This window comes from Leptonychotes weddellii, chromosome 1 (genome assembly GCF_054177405.1).
Source record: "Leptonychotes weddellii isolate Sample4059 chromosome 1, ASM5417740v2, whole genome shotgun sequence".
Classification (NCBI taxonomy): Eukaryota; Metazoa; Chordata; class Mammalia; order Carnivora; family Phocidae; genus Leptonychotes; species Leptonychotes weddellii.
This window is the reverse complement of record NC_138369.1, coordinates 188,187,829-188,204,066: the sequence shown is the minus strand read 5'-3', so window position 1 is coordinate 188,204,066 and position 16,238 is coordinate 188,187,829. Positions and strand designations below refer to the sequence as shown.

The following is a 16,238-nucleotide window of genomic DNA, read 5'->3' as shown; positions in this document are numbered from 1 at the left end:
AAAAAAAAAACACACTTCAAAGATCAATTTAAACACCAGTTAATTACTGATAATACTTAAAACTTAAGCAGTTCTGAGTTCTGTTAACAAACCAGAAGCACAGTTGTGCTGCTTTCTAACAAGTTGGGAGGAATGAAAGTCAAATTCCCTTTTTCACTTCATTTCAATTTAACAAGCAGGGTTATATTTAACACATTTCAAAGCATTTTCTTTCTCATTTTAGGTGCCACATTGAACTTGAACGGTGCCTAATTGAGTGTTTTAATTGCTAGGGACCAGCACTGCCAGGAAAGTTAATTGGCTGCTACATAAAAATGTCACCTTCTATTTATATTTATATAAAACTTTATAGTTTACAAACACTTTCATATGTGTAACCTTAATTAATGTTCACAGTGACTCTGTAATGTAGATAAAGCATAAGCAGAGAAACAGAATTAAGAGTGAGCGGGAGGTTTGCTCAGAGCTGTCCGGTAATGTATTCAGGATTCAAATACACATCTTTGGATTCCAGTACACCCTGTAGTGTGTTTTAGAAAAGCAATCCACATTGCAGTGGGAAGCCAGGGTAGTGAGGAGAAATTAAGGTAAAGAACCCAGGTAGGAAGCTTTTAAAAAGTTAAGAAGATGATTTAAAAAGGAAGGGCGTGAGGTTACTGACAGCTTAATTTAAGAGAGGCAATGAGAACTAGTTACATTGATGAGCAGTAAAAGGGGGGATGGATTTGGAAAGTGAGGGTGGGGGAGGACCCCGGGCCACTCCAGAAGTTCTGGTCTGGGTGACAGAGAGCCTGAGACTAAAAAATTGAGTGGCTTGGGCAAGGCTTATGGAGGGCAGGATTTGGTTGAGAGCATCTGGACCAGCATCCTGGATTCAGACCACAAGAACTCTGAAATATGGATTTGGAGGGCTCAAATTAGTAGAGAGAGAGAGAGAGCTGACACTAGGTGGTCAACAGTGTCTGAGAAGCATTAAGCTTTCAGAATTATTTTTCATGAGTTTTTAAAATAAATGTTTGCCAATAACGAGATGAGATGATGATGCTCGAAACCCAGCACAAGTGATCACGGACATTAGCTCCTTTGTATTCCATTTCACCACGGTCTTCCTGATGTAACACACCTCTTTCTCATGTCTTGCTCCAAAGCGAGGGAAGAATTAGGTGTCATTGGCAGTATTTCCGACTGAACGGTAGTGACCCTTTGTGTTCAGCGGGGACGAGGTTCTGCACAATCTGACCTACAGATTCTGCCTCCACTGCCCTTTATTGTATGCTGCACCTGCTCCGTGGCCGTGTTCCCGTGGCAGTAGCTGGGGAGGTGAATGCCAAATTAAAAGTGGGGTCTGCTCCCATCTCTGAGTGAGCGGCCAGGAGTGCTGCCTGATAATGACATCATTCTTGAGGGGCTCCTGATAGCTGATGTCATTCAGCCAGGGCAGAGGCACAGTTCTGTGCACAGAAACAACATTGGCAGGGCCCCCCACTCCCACTTCCCGTTCCCAACACTTGCCCCTTTGCTGCTCCAACCAGAGCACCTCCAGCCTCCTTGCTGTTCCAAACAGGTTCAGAACCTGCCTCCATAAGGGATGGAGTTCTTCTCTCTTTGTCAATTCCACTGGCTACTGGAATCCTTTATACACCTGTTGGTAGAACACATGGTCATGTTTCAAGCTAGTTTTCTCTTTCAGGTGCCTCATTAAAATTGAACAGAGTTTCATTTAGGGTCCTGTTTGTTGGGTCTGGTATGGCCGTAAATTGTAGTCATTCACAAAATGTTTATGTGGATTTTCAGCAACTCCTTAGGGAAGGTGTAGTTTCTATTATGAATAATATGGGAGAAAATAGACCTAGTAGAGGAATGTAGGGGAAAACATTAAATGTGCAATCCTTTTGTGGGATTTTATGGTTTCAAATGGGAATTTATAGTCTCTTGGTTAATTTCTTTAAAGATTTTATTTATTTATTTTTGAGAGAGAGAGAGAAAGTGCGCATGAGTGGGGGGGGATGTGGCAGAGGGAGAAGCAGACTCCCCACTGAGCAAGGAGCCTGATGCGCGGGACTCGATCCCGGGACCCTGGGATCATGACCTGAACTGAAGGGAGATACTTAACCGACTGAGCCACCCAGGAGCACCCCTGTTTGATGGGCCCAGTGGCTACATTTACTCCCCTGGCCGAGGATTCACGCTCTCAGGCTCCCGCAGGAGAGAATGACTTTCCTTAGGTTAGGAGGTCAGAACTGAGCTCCGAAGTCCACTTCATTGTCTTCTTCAGACAAGTTTGTCCTGGGGGTAGAAGCTCTTGTAATTTCCCCTCCATTCTAGAAAAATGAAGCTGGTACCTTTCTTCAAGGAAATCCTTCATTAATTTTTTTTTTAGAAATAATATCTCAAATTGGTTTTCTCTAAGTATAGGAAGAGAAAAAGATTGTGTATTGGATTTGTTTTGAAGTCCGAGATTGCCGTTTTTACTCAGTGAAAATTAAGATTGTAGGAGAAATCATGTTTTGCAATACTTGTGCTTGTTAAACATGGGAACTTGGAGAAGGAGAGAATTAAGTAGAGATGAGAAAAGAAGAATGACAGGAAAATTATTGCACCTTCCCTGCCGAACCCATAATCAGTCTGTTTGCAAATATACACACACATGTACATGCACCTATAGACACACACACACACACACACACACACACACACACGGGAAAAGACCCCCAGGTAGTGCTTAACCAATAATGCTCTGATGATATTTTAAGTCAGCAAAAAATCCTTCTCAATTATTCAGAATCATACAGTAGGATCTTTTATGTAGATTGGTACATAACACAACTCTGTAAGTTTGTGCACACGTGATACATGACATAAATAATATTTGTGTCTTTTATTTACATATAACTATAAAACACACTCATGGGTTAAAGTCATGTATAAATATGTGTATTATATTCACATATAGGTAGACATAAATAAGTATATATAAGAGATGCCTACGTAGCATAAATAGATGGGACAAAGATAGAGCCATAGAGATATCAGTGAACATGGAGTTCACCTGGATGAGATCACCATGTGATACTCACCTTGCCCATTTTTCCAGACTCTGTCTGCACCCGGTCTGCACAGTACACCGCTCCAGGTACGGAGCTCGTGCTGATTCTGCACAGCTGTGAGCACCACACAGTTCCTCCTCCTGGTGGATACAAACCCACCTTCTCTAGCTGTTCCTTTTCTCTCTGGTCCCATTCCCCCTCCCCCCTCCAGGGCAGCACACTGAATAGCAGCCCCCCTCCTCCATGTAAGCTACCAAAGGAATACAGCCGTGGGCCATTGCTTCCCGCGAACCATTTCTGACATCCCTGTAAGGGCGGACGGATGTGCCGCCTCCTCTCAGAGAACCCCAGCCCTCCAGGCATTTTCTCATGCCCCAAAGAGGGGAATGAGAATGTCACCACCACCCTGAAGATAAGACTTTTTTGTGGAACCCATGGCCTACTGTGAAGTCACTCCGTTGGGCTCATGAACAAAATCCCCCAGAGGTGCTGCTGACTTCAGTTGGTCAGTATTTTCTTTACGCCACATCATTACCATCAGTCCGTACAAGTTCCATATTTTGTTTTATTTGCATTTATCTTTTTTTTTAACCATCCACCAATTCTGTTATCATTCCTTCTTGCCTTGTCGGCACTTATTCATGTACGTACTTAATAGGCTTATTTATTTTTTTAAATTTTTTAAAAGATTTTATTTATTTATTTGAGAGAGAGAAGAGAGAGAATGAGCAGGGGAAGGGAGAGGGAGAAGCAGGCTCCCCACTGAGCTGGGAGCCCGACACGAGGCTCGATCCCAGGACCCCGGGATCATGACCCGAGCCAAAGGCAGATGGCTAGCCAACTGAACCACCCAGGTGCCCCTAATAGGCTTATTTTAAATCTACTTTTTATGCCCTTATGAAGATAGACATATAAATGTATATTAAAGCATGAAAAGTAAACCCTTAGGCTTTCCTCCAGCACTTTGACTCTGTACATAGTGTACAATGAAGATCCTTATAGGTGGGTCCGTGAGTAACATTAACTTAGTGTTCCCAATGACTGCAGAGCGCTCTCCAAAATACCAGTTTATGCTGCCACCAGCCACCCAGGAGAGGTCACATTTCCCCATATCTCTGTCAGCCCTTGATATCATCTGCCTTTCTAAGTATTGCAAATCTAAAGAGTGTAGATTTTATTTTAATTTGCTTTTCTTCCATTACTACTGAGGTTGAGCATGACCCTCTTCATATTCTTATTAGATACTTGGGTATCCTATCTATGAATTTCCTTTGCCCACTCTGCCATCATTCTTCCTGCTTTGATTTGGTTCCTTCGTGTGAACAGAATCTCTTATTACATAGATATTGTCGTGAATATCTTTGTCAAGACAGTCTCTGGTCTCTTAACTTTACCTTTGATTGTCTTCCAGGGGATCTTGATTAAGAAGTCTCTGAGCTCCTAGAAGATCTATTTCTACATTATTTTCTGTATTCACTCTGTGTTTATATTTCCACTGTCCACATTTAGGTCTTCCATCCACATTGAGGATTGTAGATACAGTAGAAGTAGGCATCAATTTCTTCTTTATATAGTGAGCCAGTCTTCCTAATATCATTTAATAAATGACCCATACTTCCCACTCTTCTTCATCCACCAAGATACTACAGTGGTGTCTTCAGAGATGATTTTAGTTCTGTGAAATGTACTGAAGCTTTCTCTATGGATGTTTTATCTATTTAAAAAAATGCTTTTTTTCTTATATTTGTTGCACATAAATCTGTCTGTATGTGTTCGATTAAATTTAATAATCGTGTTAGGTCTCATCTCTAGGTTTGTTTTTTTTATTCCCTTTATTGCTCCATTATCAAACAGGTGTTAATATTACTAAATGTAGTTGTTGATTTACATATTTTCTGCCATAATCTCTGATTTTTTGTCTTGAATTATATGATGGAAAAGTTATTCTTTTTGCCTTCTTTGTTTCACATTTTCCTGGTAGATTTTTTTCCCCATTTCTTCAACTCCTGCTTTTCTGTAGCCTTTTGTTTTATGATGTTGCATGGATCCAATTTTTAATGGTGTGTGTGTGTGTGTGTGTGTGTGTGACTTTTGACATATATTTAACACCTATGTGTTTAATCTTATATCAAAGTTATTTTAGATTTTAGTTCTATCAATAGTCCCATATTTTCTATTTACTATTTCCTGTTCTCCGCCTTTACTCTGTACCAGATAGACTCACTCAAGTACCAGTAGTTAGATTTACAATATGATCTGTTTATATTAAATGGTCATATATATGCTGCAATCATAGTTTCACACACATGAAGTTCTTTGTCCTAATTATTCAATTCAGTCACAGAGTTTGTTAATTTATTCAAGAAAGAATTAGTTGCTTGTTAAGTGTATTAATCTAGGCATGGGAACAAAATACCTTGGTTCTTCAGACTTGCATTTTTCACGTTGTCTAGGAGTGATGACAATACCTGGAGGATTTCACTCTGTATCATTCACTCAAAGACTCAGAACCTGTTACTGCTGAAACCCACCTAGGCTTGAGTTCTCACCATGAAGACATTGAAACAAAGTTGCAGAGAGTGGTCCACTGACACACAGCTGTCCTAATTGCCTGGAGAGTCAGTTGAAAATTTATGCTGATGTGACTGTTGTGTGGATGGAATACAGAGGGACAAGTATGCTATTTGTCTATTTCCAGGCATTTAACAATACTGCTCCTTCATTATATCACTAATTCAGTGCCCTGAAATTTATCAAAGTAATTGGATTGACTTAGAGCTTCATTGAAATAGTGTAACTACCTTTTTATCCCCTTGTTTCACTCTGACATATTTCAGCATTTTGTTTAGAGGGAGGGAGAGAGAATCCCAAGCAGGCTGCACACCCAGTGTGGAGCCTGATGTGGATGGGGCTCCCCAAGCTTCTAAAGTTGGCTATTTCCCCAAGTAAATAACCTGTTATTACTGACAACCCTTGTAAAAAAGCTGCTTGGGAAAGGGGGCTAAGTTTCAAAATGAATGCCAGTGCTTTTATGAATCTTGCCTATCCCTGTCATGTAGCCTTGCTGTCATCCTCTCTGGTTAGAGTCACCTGGCTTTGCTGCCATCTATATAAACACAAGTAAAATAATTGCAACCCATCTGGATGAGTCTTTTCTCTACCTGGATTAGTAAAACACAAGCTAGGTTTCATTTTCTTTTTTTCTAAACTTATTTAAATTCAATTAGTTAACATATAGTGTATCATTAGTTTCAGAGGTAGAGGTCAGTGATTCATCAGTCTTATATATAACACCCCGTGCTCATTACATCACATGCCCTCCTCAATGCCCATCACCCAGTTACCCCATCCCCCCACCTCCCCTCCAGCAACCCTCAGATTGTTCCCTAGAGTTAAGAGTCTCTCATGGTTTGTCTCCCTCTCTGACTTAGTAGGTTTCATTTTCTTTTTTTTTTAAAGATTTTATTTATTTATTTGAGACAGAGAGAATGAGAGAGACAGAGAGCACATGAGAGGGGGGAGGGTCAGAGGGAGGAGCAGACTCCCTGCAGAGCAGGGAGCCCCATGCGGGACTCGATCCCGGGACTCCAGGATCATGACCTGAGCGGAAGGCAGTGCTTAATCAACCGAGCCACCCAGGCGCCCAGTAGGTTTCATTTTCTTGATGCCATGATGACTCAAATAGCTTTTCTTTAAATATTAGAGATGCAAGTTAGTTTGGGTTCATCAGAAAACTACTCAATTTTATTACCAAGTGTTCTTTGTAAACACGTTACTGCCCTCAACCGGGGGAAAAGTAACCTGGTTTCCTCCTCAGTCCGAGGTGACTCTAATTATTAAATACAGAAATTCTCATGAATTCTCAAGTTATTCATCATTTTTCAGTGTTAAAGAAACTATTTCCGCATGATATGGCTATGGCCATGAAACACCTTCCCTGAAGAAACATCTCTCATGACTAGGGACTAGAATCTCTCCTGGAAACCACCCAGATCCTTCCACCACAGCCGGCTACAGCCATTGGTCGAAAAGAGCAGACGTGACCTGTTCTTCTTGAAAGTGATTTGGAAGGAGATACTGTCATCCTTCTCAGAGTTAGTTTTAGTGTTTTTACCTCCCCAAATTCCAAGCAATTTGTCTTTCCTCTTCTTTATGTGCAATTTGTAACTTTCCAGCTGATGGGAACAACAGTTCCTGTTTCTCTTCATTATAATTCTACATTATGCCTTAAGGAATTTTTTTTCTTCCTAAAACCCTCTAATTGTATTTTCTCCCATGGGCTTAATTGATAATTTTTAACAATTTGGGGGGGAAAGTTATTTTTCTTACCTATCTACTTATGTTGTCATATTTATGGCTCTATGGTTCTCACAATCTGAAAGTCCAAAATACTTTGTTTAGAAAAATCATTGTAGAAGAGTTAGTTGCCCTTGTCTCTGATTTATTCCAAAGTTACACTATTTTTATGTCAATGGAACTACTCTGTTTGGCTGGTATTCAGCTTAGGGACCTTATGCTTTAGTCTTCACCTGCTAGGAACCCTTTATCTGGTGCATGCAGGGTGTGTATATTGCTGGGCACCCATACATATGTGTGTTCTGATTGATATTTGCCATGCTCTCTTGTATTTCTGAATTGAGCCTTTAGGGAGTTCTTGAGCTCTGATTCCAATATTAGCACTGAATTCTTACTCTCTTTAGTTCTGTTGACATATATTAGTGAGCTTATGATTATGCATAACGCCATATGAAAGACAAAATTTCAGTACTGGACACTGGCTGAATTTGGGACACCTTACTGAGTACAAACAAACCAACCAACCAACAAATAAACACAGACTTTTTTTTAGGTAATAAGTAGTAATCTTTTTTCTGAGATTTATTTATTTATTTGAGAGAGAGAGAGCATGAGTGGGGAGGGACAGAGGCAGAGGGGGAGAGAAACAGAGAGAAATAGACTCCCCACTGAGCATGGAGCCCAATGCGGAGCTCATTCTCACGACCCTGAAATCATGACCTGAGCTGAAACCGAGAGTCAGATGCTCCACTGACTGAGCCACCCAGGCACCCCAGTAATCTTAAAATTACACTTCCAAACTATTTTTCCCTTGCTTCTATCAATGACAGAATGTTTCTATTCTGCAGGAGACTAGGAAGATACCGTCAATCAAATACAGGGGGGGTCTTATTAAAAGAGAACCCAGCACACATCATGGTTATTCTCTAGTCACAATTTGAAATGAATAAAAACAACACGGATGGATGGATGGATGGAGTATAGATGGGCAGTATTACAAAAAGATTTGGTTTTGTTATTGACAGTAGATCAATTTCCACTTTAGGTGAAGCAAACTATTGCAGGTTTGGTTCTCCAGGAAGCAGTCTCTGAGAGAGAGTTTAGTGTGTTGGGTGTTTATCAAGGAGTACCCCAACAATCCACAGAAGGACTGGGCACAGGGAGGAGGTGAGCTGGGGTGCAGGCTGACACAGCCTTAGCATCCCTGCTGGGAGCTCTGGAGAAGGAAGAGTCCTTCAGCGCTGTTGTGAGTTTGGGCAGAATTACCCTCCTCAGTCAGTCATAGGATGTAGGCCACCCCAGAAAGAGCCTGTCCTTTGTAAGGTGGATCTCTGCAGCAGGAACAGTCTTCAGAGTGGCTCATAACTGAAGGGTGTTACCTGACATCACTCCCAGAATCTGGGCCACACATCCTTTCTTGAAAAGGAATCTGGGCATTAATTCCTACCACTTACATAGAGGCCAAACAGCTAGAGATATGCATCTTAAACACTTTTCCTAAAAAATATCTTTTCCTTAAATTGATCCCACTTTCTATAATGACATTAGTCCAATATTTCAAATAAGAAACAAAAAGGGGGAAGCGGCTGGTGTCTGAGTCAGTTGAACGTCTGCCTTCAGCTCAGGTCATGATCTGGTGTTCTGGGATGGAGCCCCGCATCCAGGCTCCCTGCTCAGTGGGGAGCCTGCTTCTTCCTCTCCCTCTGCTCCTGCCCCCCCCATGCTCTCTCTCTTGCTCTCCCTCTCCAATAAATAAAACCTTTTTAAAAAAGAGAAATGAGGGCGCCTGGGTGGCTCAGTTGGTTAAGCGACTGCCTTCGTCAGGTCATGATCCTGGAGTCCCAGGATCGAGTCCCACATCGGGCTCCCTGCTCGGCAGGGAGTCTACTTTTCCCTCTGACCCTCCCCCCTCTCATGTGCTCTCTCTCTCTCTCATTCTGTCTCAAATAAATAAATAAAATCTTTAAAAAAAAAAAAATGGAAAGGATCACAGTGTATGATGTTAGCCTAATTGAACTAGACTTTTGTCATCAAAACAATTTGTAAGCCAGAGAACCTCTTTAGTTCTTTGATTCCTGTGATTTCTTTAATTTATTCAGGTAATATCTATGCATTTACTGTTAATGCACTAGAGTCAGTGGCAGGACCTACAGACAAATAATTACGGCACAGCAGCGGGTAACAGATGTCTTGGAAAGGAAGCAGCACAGGGTGAGAAATATTTCAGCTTGCTGTGGAAGAGCAATGGATGGACAAATAAGAAAAGCACTGATTTCCACATAACACCATCAAAGAAATATGTATGCATGAGACCTTTTAGAAGTAGAGAAGATGACACCTAGCCAGTTCTGGTGGTGAGGTAGGATGGGAAGTCTGGAGTCCAGAAAGATTCCAAGAGAAACTGAGTTGAGGTCTCAAAGGGGATCTGGAGCCTGAAAAGTTCTCCAAAGTAGCTAACAACTGAGTTGAGTGTTCACACCATAAGATGGTAGGGGTGGGAATGGGGTCCAGGTAGGGCAGGGGGCAGAAATAGGGGAAGGGTATAGTTCCTTGCATTCAGAGTCAATAAGGCTGAAACAAAGAATCCCCAGTGGAGGCAAGCAGGATGAGTCAGCACAGAGATAGGCATCATATCTTGTAATGTTTGTTAGTTTGTTACCTTCTACTTGATCCTGAAAGCAGTGAAATAATTGAGGCAGAGGGATGTGAGCAGAGGGACATGCTCACAACTGTGTTTTAGAACATTAATCTGGCTGAAGTATATAAGATGGATTGCAATGCAGAAAGATTAAAAAAAAAAAAAAAGACTAAAAAATCAGGGAGCCCAATTAGGGCACAATTGAAAAAGTTTTAATAAAAGGTGATGGTGATGGTTATGTGTTTGGAAGAAAAGGAGCCAGATCAGGAGATATTGGGGAATGAAGTAGAGACACAGCAGCCCACTAATAGTGGCTGGAGAAAAGAGAAATGCACAACTAGGAAGGCTTTTATTATTCTGACCTTCTTGTAACCAGGAGGTTTTTTGACAGGAAGAGAACATGGAAGATGAAACTTGGGTTAAGGGGAAACCTGATACATTTGGTTTGGGACTTGAGATGCTCCCGGGACATCAAGATGAAGATAGTAGCAGACAACTAAATGAGCAGGCATGAAGTTTGAGAAGGAGTTTTTGGTTGAAAATGTAGATTGGGGAATCAGAGGCATGGAGCTGACATCTGGAGTGGAGGGGTAGATGAGGTCATCAGGGAAACTGGGAGGAAGCAAGGCCAGGACAGGGCGCCTGGGAATGAGGTTTCCACAAGTGTAAGACCAGTAGGGGGCACACGGCCTACCACGAATTGCTGAACTACTTATTTAAGGTTTTTAACCTTTGTAGTTTGTTTTATGAATTTTTCATATGAATGAGGCACCCACCCTCCTTTTTCCACGGAATCTATGAACTCACAAAGTCTTATAAAACACTTATCTGTGTGTTATAAACACCCATAAGAAGGAGAGATGTTGACATTTATTATTCCTAAGAATATATTACTGGTTTATTTAATTAACTTAGAAATAATTCAAATTGTATTTACCATGCTAATAATTGAACAAACCTGATTCTAATTCTATATAGATAAGTCTACTTAAGGAAATGGGCGTGTGCACAGACTGCTATAGTCACATTATGCTCATGCGCCATCCTGTGATACTTTCCACTGTAGAATCTTCAACAGCAGGCCTTTAGAGTGGGTAGAGGAAGAGTTTAATCATGTTGTATGAACAGAGTAGAGAACTATATGGCATAGGGCTAGTAATCCACAATTTTGGAATCTACAGCATGTTATGAGTAGCAGAATGCGACAAACAACCGGTCTCATGGGTGGAGAGACAACTGAGTGATATGCTCAACTCACAAGTCACACACACTCATCAGCCTTGTGGTTTTAGAGCCACAAGTCTCATTTCAGGGGACGGTATGGGGCTGGAGGTCTCTGCTGGTCCTGGGCATATCTAGTGGGAGTACAGGCACCAAAGATGCGTGTGTAATTGGTACTGAACTTTCAGAGATCAGCCATGGGATTTGCATTCCCATAGTGGGCAGGATTCACAGACTCAATTTTTGGAGACTTTATGAAGCTGGCAAGATATAAAACAAGAAAATTTCTTGAAGGGTAAGAAGAGAGAGCTTGTTGGATGGAATGGGAAAAGGGAGCTGGGAAGATGAGAATATCCATTGCTGTAACCCAGAACACTGGCTTAAAGCAGGTGCTTTGAGCGACCAGGAGCTCTCAACCTGAGGACTGTACGGAGGACCAGGGCATTAAAGTACCACTAGAGAAGAGATGGCGAATGGGAGTTAATGAGATTGTATATGGCAGTGCAAACAGCCCCTGTGTGTCTCAACATCCGTGTGATGTATTTGATTTTTCCCAGTGAACTGTGGGCTCTGGGACAAAAAAAATGGTAGGAAAAGGAAAGAGAGAGCAATGCAAACTGAGCAGTTTCCGTGCACCCCCGGGCCCTATGCCCGCGTGTTACATGAAGCCCTCACCAACACGCATGAATTGTGTTATCACTTTATGCATGAAGAAACCGAATCAACTTAGAGAAAGTGGACCAAGAAGACACTGCAAATTACCCAAGTTTGGCTGACACCCAGCCCATGTTTCTTTTACTATGTCATACTTCTCTCTGGGAAGAAAATAAAAGCTCATTTTTTCCCCTGTGAGGAAGAATATACAATTAATTCTTGAGGGACAAGACATAGAAATGTCTTAGACTGACTCAACATTCTTGTTAAGGGTTTAGAAAGAGAAAGAGTTGAAACTAACATTTGACTGCATTGGATAGCTCCCAACTGCCTGAGAGAGATGAGCCCCACCAGCACAGAGGATGGTATCAACAAACCTTGTAATTAGTGACATTTAGCAGGTATTTACATGCTTCTTGTAGGAAGGTTATGTCCCAACTTGGTGTAGGTCACATTCCAGATCTCTGCTCCTGTGATATTACAAGCTTTCATTGTCAACAAGATTCAGATGATTTACCTAAAGAGGTGAACTAATGAACCAGATAAAGCAGGCAGTGTGTCTCAAACAGGTTATTTGGCTTTACCAAGTCATTACATTTTTGAATCACTTGGTTTACTTTTTGCCTTCAATTTTATAACTTATGAATGTAAAATATAAGATTTGGGGCCCTTTAAGAAAATTTAAGGGGCACCTGGGTGGTTCAGTCGGTTAAACGTCTGCCTTCAGCTCCCAGGGTCCCGGGATCGAGCCCTGCATTTCTGCATGTTGTATAGCCATTAAGTTTCACAGTTTTTATGCTTTTGTCTTTTAAATTCTACACAAGAATTAAAAGTGGATTTACACATGAAAATTGCAATAATACAGTGTTCTGTATTTGCCCATGTATTTACTTTTACCAGAGAACTGCATACTTTCACATGGCTTTGTGTTATAGCCTAGTGTCCTTTCATTTCAACTTGAAGTAATTCCTTTAGCATTTCTTGTAGGCCAGCCCCAGTGGTGAACTCCCTCTGTTATGTTTATCTGGGAAAGTCTGTCTCTTCTCAATTTTTGAATTATAGTTTTCCTGGGCACAACATCCTTGGCTGGCTGTATTTTCTTTTATTAACTTTTTAAAAAAGATTTTATGTATGTATGTATGTATGTATTTAAGAGAGAGAAAAAAAGAGAGCACAAGCAGGGGGAGCAGCAGATGGAGAAGCAGGAGCCCCATTGAGCAGGGAACCCAACGCGGGGCTCGATCCCAGGACCCTGGGATCATGACCTGAGCCAAAGGCAGATGCTTAACTGACTGAGCCACCCAGGTGCCCCTTGGCTGTCTGTATTTTAAAATATTTTTGATATATATCTAATTTTTGATATCCGTTTAATACATTAACTTATGATTTGGAGTATGTAACTAGGTACTTACTTTAATTACATACTGTGATTGTGTATTAATTGTGAACACACTGGCAATTAAGAGCAGTATCCCCCAGCTGCTGTGCATGTTGTGTTCTTGTGTCTACTCTTTATAAAGTTTATGCCTGGTCCCTTGCCCCCTTGTTTGCCAACTGTGCCTTCTCACTGACCCCACATGAGTATGTCTGCATTCTCAGCATTGGGTTTAGACTAAGAATGAGATAGCTGAGTGTTGTGATCGTTTAAAACACAGTGTTGAAAGGAGGGGATTCTCCTTTGAGCAACACAGGTGAGAGTGAGCACATGGGCTTCCTGGTGCTTGTTTTCACTGCGTTGGAGGTGCAGGTCTTTGGGCATGGGTCATCAGGAGTGTCGCTCTGTGGTTCAAGTTCCTGAACTTTACTCCTGGGACTATAATTATATCCCTTACAATTTTATAAACCAATGAATTCCAGAAGTTTTGAAATGGTAGAATTTGTTTTTGTTTTCTTTTTAAATCATGATTCTTCTTGGGGAGCCTGGGTGGCTCAGTCAGTTAAGCATCTGACTCTTGATTTTGGCTCAGGTCATGATCTCAGGGTCATGAGATTGAGCCCGTGGTTGGCTCCACACTGAGTGTGGAGCCTGCTTAAGATCCTCCCTCCCTCTCTCTGCTCCTCCCCCCAACTCATGTGCACTCTCTCTTTAAACAAACAAACAAATAAATAAATGATTCCTCGGTAACTACTTGCCTCTATTCTTGAAAATAACATGCACCTGCTCTTTCTCTATTCTAGAACTTTCTTTTGCTCTCAGAAGTAGACATTCTTATATTTAATAATCACTGATGGTCTACATCCTACATACTGTGCTCTTATTAAATAGATTGAGAATATGCTATGTCTTACCTTTCTTTCTTGATCTGGGGAATAGAAAGTAAATCCTTATACTTTTCTTCTCCCTACTATCACTGGTAGAAATGGAGTCCTTTCCCTTACCAAGTGATTTTTCAACTTGACTATTTTGTTTTTTCCTCTCCTTTAAGGCTTATAAAATAGAACCAGCACTAAGCAATGGATTCAGGTGTCCTTGGAAGTTTGTGAACCCCCTGCTTACTCATTCATGCCTCACAGCAACCCCTTCCTTCTACAAATAAGGAAAAAGAGACACAGAGGGGTGCTAAAAACTAAAAACAAAAATGATCTACAATTCAGATAACAAGCACCAAGCCAGTGAGAGCCTATGTTTGTCTGAGTAGACTGACAACCAAGTTTCAACATATAAGAAACCGAACAAGAGGAAATGTAGTTACTTATTTTAAAAATGGTAGTTTATTAAGCATTAATAATATGTACACCAATAGTAAATATTTATGCCACTTGGGGCAACATTTAGAGAAATAAAGTACCTTTGCTACAAGTTGGCACTCTTCCTGCCTAATATCAATTGTGAATAATCATAGCCTAATCCAACCTGATCTTTTCTACCAGCCCCAGGTAGAACCTCATCCTGAGATCGTTTTCTCCTAGTGTCAGATCAGCTCACTGCAGATTCAAAGCTCTAACTGTCCCTGAGAATCAGCAAACTATCCACTGTCAGCATTTTTGACATTAAATGCACTGGTACCTTAAGCTGTTTTTGTTTGTTTGTTTCTCTGGTAAGACCTACCTTGAGCCATCCATTCCCTAGTCCTTCTAACTCTGGCTGTATTTGTAGTTCTGCAGTCTCACTCCCAAATGCTTTTGAAAGCATATTGTAGTAGTAATAATAATATTAAACAGCAGAATAGCCACAGCTCTGCTCTGTTGACCTCTGCTGCCTGTGACTACATATGAAAGCTCCACCAGACAGAGTCTGGTGTATTATGTTCATCGCTGTGTGCCCAGCACATACCAGGAGCCCAGTGAATGGTTTCCATTCAGATGTTTCCCAGATTGAGCTCTTCCATCTCCCCCAAGCTGATAATTGAAATGTACCTATAATTGATTAGTGAACAAATTCTGCAGATATACTATTTAATAATTTCATTCTATGAAATCATCTGGTATAATAACTGGTTCATATTAAGTTATTGCATACTTAATAATCTCAGTGACAACCTTGCATATTTCCAAGTTTCTGAAATAAAATTGGTAAGGTCTGAGCTCTCACTCTTTAGTGAACTAGTTTTGTGGCCAAGGGCAAAATCATATCTTTCAGAATCAGTTTCCCTATCTACAAAGGGAGACTATGCATAACAACCCCATAGGGCTGATAGGAAGAGCATATTGATCACTTGCTCATGACTCCACAACCCATTAAGTACCCAAGGTAGGATTCAAAGTTGGCTTCTCTGGCTCCATTTTAAGCATTTTATGACTCTGAAATCCTGTGAGACCATCCAGGAAGTTCCTGAGGAAGAGTGGGCCTGAGGCGAGAAGTTAAAGAGGGGTTTATCAGGGAAGTTAAATCAGAAAAGAGCTTTCCAGAGTGAGCTTGGCTATGTCCATGGCTGGCCAGGTTGAAGGCTGTAAACTTGTCCTCATTAGCAACACAGAACAACTCAGAAAACTGGCCACAGATCAGTTCATCATTTAAGGTCACGCACGTGAGTGTGGAAAATTGAGGAGTACAGAGTAAAGATGTGATTATCCTAACATAAAATAAGTCTCTTTCATTAACATTTGCTATTTGTTGGACATTAGTCCTAAAAAAATGTTTAACAATGAAATTAGAATCTCTTCTTGAACAGGCTTAAAGTACACCTACTAACAAGGCATGGAATGCATTAAAGGGGGAATGGTAATGATTGTGCTAGTATTAGCGAAGCAGGAAAGAAATCTTTTCTTATACACATCATTTTCAAAAGCTTCTAAGGGAAAACCAAACCCAAATGCCTCTTTCACAGTATTTACATGAAGAGTGCAGAGTCAGAAATATTTTCGTTCAAAAATGATTATTTTCTAAAAAGTCTATCGAAATAAATTAAGTATGTTTGCCGAGGTACAAATTAAGCCATGAT

At 41.0% G+C, this 16,238-nt stretch overlaps 1 protein-coding gene across 1 annotated transcript in view; it reads left to right on the top strand.

Annotated features, from left to right (window-relative positions):
* DSCAM (DS cell adhesion molecule) overlaps window positions 1-16,238 on the top strand; it is a 482,198-nt gene that overhangs the window by 269,569 nt on the left and 196,391 nt on the right. The window lies entirely within an intron of this gene.